The following is a 4,493-nucleotide window of genomic DNA, read 5'->3' on the forward strand; positions in this document are numbered from 1 at the left end:
TCGGCCCCTTACGATGAAGGTAAAGGCCTACTCCAGTTTGGGATTGTATTGTTAGGGTTTCGATCACCAAGGAGCGAATGCGCTTGACCTAGTTCTCGATCTCTTGTTCCTTGCCTTAAGCCGCAACCGGGTCGTCCCTTTATATACACAGGTTGACACCGGTGGTTCATAGAGTCCCGGCCAGCTCATACACAACGTATCCGGCTCGGTGACTAACTACACATGCCTTACAACACAAGTTATACATACATGGCGGTTCATCCTCCCGGGCCTTAAATCTCTTATGGGCCTTGTACCGTTCAATGGGCTCATATGATCCGGCATCTTCATTGGTAAACCGCTAGTGGTATGACCCGACCCCTCCTGGGCGGTTCATACCCAATAGTTATATCCCCAACAGAACCCGAGCGATCGATCGATCTGGCTGTTAACTGAACCCGACCGAGCGATTCATTCACTACTGCCGCTAACTGAAGACGATCAAAACCTGCTACCTCCTTCCCTTGATGAACAGTGAGCGTTGTTGGGTGGGTGTGGATGAACAGTTCTCGGTGGGGGGAGCAGGGGTTGGATGAATAGGACCCCGTGGTGTTGCCGCTGGATGAACAGGACCCTAATCGATCGAGCCAATTGGGGGTGGATGAACATGACCCAGTGGAGGGCTGGATGAACAGTAGCCCATGGAGGGGTGGTTGAACAAGACCCCATGGAGAGGGCTGGTTGAACAGTAGCCGGTGGAGGCTAGATGAATAGGAGCCCGTGGATGAACAGTCGCAGGTGGAGGCTGGAGGAGGTCGACAGTGGATGAACAGTTGCCTGTGGAGGCTGGAGGAGGTCGACGGTGGAGATGAAAAGTATCCTGTGGAGTCCCGTTTTGTGGTACGCCACACCCCTCCTGATGAACAGGACCTCCATTTCGACTGTAGCGCTCCAACACCAGTCCGTTTCCTCCGTTTTGCGGTACGCCACATCCCCCCCGAGCAACAGGACCCCGTTTCGACCATAGGAGGTCCGAGAGAAGTCCGTTTCCTTCGTTTTGCGGTACGCCAGACCCCTCCCAGTGAACAGGTTCCCATTTCGACCGTGGCCGGTCGAACACAAGGCCGTTTCCTCCATTTTGTGGTACACCAGGCCTCGTTTCGATCGGCTGTTCCGTCCAAGCCGGTTGGCTCCCGATGAACACGACATATTCCATTGCCTCCCGATGAACACGACACATTCCGTTGCCTCCCCATGAACACGATGCAGTTTCTCCGTTCCGACCCAGCCGGTTGGCTTCCAATGAACAAGATTAGTCACTGTACGCATTAGAGACCCCGCCCGTATGTACGTACGTAGCCGTATTTACTATGTTGCAGCGTGGTCGTACGTACGTGTACACGATATAGACGGGACTACGTGATATGCTACGTCGGCACCTCTACTTCAACACGTGTCGCTCCTTACTCGGCCATGGTATGTCACTACAGAGACACCGATCGGCCGCTATGTACGTACACGTTCGTGGCCGGACATATAACGCTACCTTCGCTTCAACCAGGTGGGTCCCAGCTATCAGGGGGTAAGAAGGTAATTCCTTCCGTGCGAAGATAAAGCCGGTGGGTCCCAGATGTCAGGGGGAAATGTTTTTTTTGCAAAATACAGAGGTCCTTCTGGTAGGTCCGAGGTGTCAGGTGGAGGAATCATTATTTTGCGCGTAATAAGGAGGCACTTCCTTGCATGCGGCCATGGACCCAGCTGTCAGCCTCTCCACTTACAGTCCTCTTCTGATTGCTGTCGTTCATTGACCGCATTGACGACGCCGTATTGCCCGAGAGTACCAAGGTGGTGGACGACGACGCGACCTCGGAAGGGAACGACTCAGAGCCAGGGAGTACGCAGCAGTGGATGCCCACGCGGAGGGGAGTATGAGGGTTGACTGCTTCGGCTGCGATTTGAGGCTGCCGTCTCCGGAGAATAACAGGGGGTGTGGGTGAGTAGAGGGAAGGCCTGGCCAGTAGTAGTATGATCGGGCGGTGAGGCTTGCGCGGCAGCACAGCCGACCACGGGAGGCTAGAGCAGGCAGTACAGCGGGTGCGGGTTTGGGCGGCTGGAGCAACAAGACCAGAGGTTGAAGACGCAGCTTGGCCATTGGGTTAACATCGAACGGCCAGTGCAGCTAGAATATTTTATTGACTAACTTGACAAAGCCCTGCATACGCGTTAACTTAGTAGGCCCACAAGTCAGCCTACAAATCTGGTGGGTCCCAGCTAGCAGGGGGAATAAAAAAAATTCACATAATAAGGTGGCACTTCCTTGTGTGCGAAGATGTTTTCTGGTTTTTTCGTTTCTTATTTTTTTGAGTTATAATAAAAGAAAACAATAGGATCTTCGGTACAATCTGTCAGATCACGGGTTCTGGCAAACCCTTAAGGTTCGAACTCTAGGGTGCGCGCGAAGTTCTTTCCCCCCTACCTATCTACGCCCTAGCTCGCTAAGGTCTCGCGGATGAACTCGACGCACTCACAACACAAAAACACAAGGTTTATACTGGTTCGGGCCACCGTAGTGGTGTAATATCCTACTCCTGTGTGGTGGTGGTGGATTGCCTCTTGGGCTGATGAAGAACAGTACAAGGGGAAGAACAACCTCCCGAGGTTGAGGTGTTCTTGTGCTTGGTATGGCTAAGGGTTGGCCTCTTATCAGATGAGATCCCCCCTTTGGTGGTGGCTAGTCCTACTTATATAGGCCCTGGTCCTCTCCCCAAATATTGAGTGAGAAGGGAGCCAATAACGGCAGCCAATTTGAAAGGGGACAGCTAGTACAATCTATCCTGACAAAAGGTGGTCTTCGGCTGCCAAAGGTTCTGGTGGTGACGCCGTCCTGGGCTCCATGGTGACCTCCGTCCTGCCATCCTTCTGGTCTTGGTCTCATTGCACTGATATGGAAACCTTTGCCTGATGCCTCGGTACTTCGCGCCTGCGCTTGCCCCCTTGGCACCAAAGAGGAAACAAGGACACTGCGCGTGCTGGCGCCCGCCTGGTGTCGACCGTCATGGCTCATGTCACGAGAGCCTCGCGAGGTTCGCCCCACCTTGTTATCTCCGCTCCTCGTGAGGCAGCCTGGTGAGGCCGCTACTGAGGAGTTCTTGCGTCGCCCGCCTCGCGAGGCTTGGCCCCTCGCGAGGGTCTTGAATGCCTTGTTGATGATGTTGGGCCGTACAGACCTGCCAGCACAGCCACACCATGGGCCGCAGGCAGGCAAGTCTGGGGACCCCCATTCCCAGAACACCGACAGTAGCCCCCGGGCCCAAGGTGCGCTCGGGCTTGGCTTCAAGGAGAAGCCAAAAGATCAAGCGCGGAGCGCCGCGGGGCCCCAAAAGCATGCGACCTTGGTTGACGCATGGCGGTTGATTGGATGTGGGCGTCTCCGCTTCCCCACGCTGCCTTTGAATCCGCCTAGCTACACGGCCCCGCAACCTACACAGTTATTCTCCCATTGCCCACGCCTTGCCTCCCCTGTCCTTCTGCTTCCTCGAGACTCCTCTCCTCCTCTCTGATCTTTCATGCACTCCACCTGCTTCGTCGCCATGGTGCCGAAATAATCAAACAAGGGGAAGAAGCCTCTGTCTTCGCCGAGTGCGCCTCCGTCCTTCGAGCCTGCGCTCGGCTGACCTCTAGTGCTCAACGATGAGGCCATGGACAAGGTGCGCCCCATGCTTGCTTCCAGTTTCAACGAGTGGGGAGAGACGGTTGCTTGGCCCACGTCTCGCGCTCGCATTGCCTCGGCAGCCACTGAGGTCCCAATCTTCATAGATGCCCTCTGGGCTGGCCTGATTCCCCCCCTTCTCCCCCTTCTTCAATGCGGTGCTCAAGCATTATCAGATCCACATGCTGCATCTCGACCCTCAATCTGTGACTCTTCTCGCTGTCTTCTCCTTTGTGTGTGAAGCCATGGTGGGCATCGCTCCTTCGGTGGCCCTCTTCCGCCACTTCTTCTCACTGCATCTGACAGACTCTCGGCAGAGCTCGGGGTGAGTGAGCTTCCAGGCCGTGGCCGCAACGGCGGGCGAGGGGATCGACTTCGAGCTTCCTCCATCCACGAGCAAGTTTCGGACACGATGGGTGTTTGTCGACGCTGGTGTGCTCAGCCCTCTGCTCCATGCTCCGCCAGGGCCTGCTGTTCCCAACTCCAGTTGGGGCCACCAGAGGCTCGCGAGCCCCCGTCTCGTTCCCGTCTGGCTCAGGCTGAGGAGGTTGAAGGGCCATGGCGTGGCCGCGCCTATGGTGGTGAAGGAGTTCATCATGCGCCGAGTCGCTCCGCTTCAGCGCCATTCCCGCCCGATGTGGGCCTTGCTCAGCAGTCAGGACCATATGAGGTTTCAGGAGGAGGGGCTTCCTCTTAAGACGCGGCAAACGGTGCTTGCGGTCCTGATGGGTGCCTCCCTGCCGGACAACATGCCCAGGAAGAGTTGTCTACTGTACCACTGCGAGAACAATGCCGGATTTGCCGA

This window comes from Triticum urartu, chromosome 7A (genome assembly GCF_056163025.1).
Source record: "Triticum urartu cultivar PI428250 chromosome 7A, HENAU_Tu73, whole genome shotgun sequence".
Classification (NCBI taxonomy): Eukaryota; Viridiplantae; Streptophyta; class Magnoliopsida; order Poales; family Poaceae; genus Triticum; species Triticum urartu.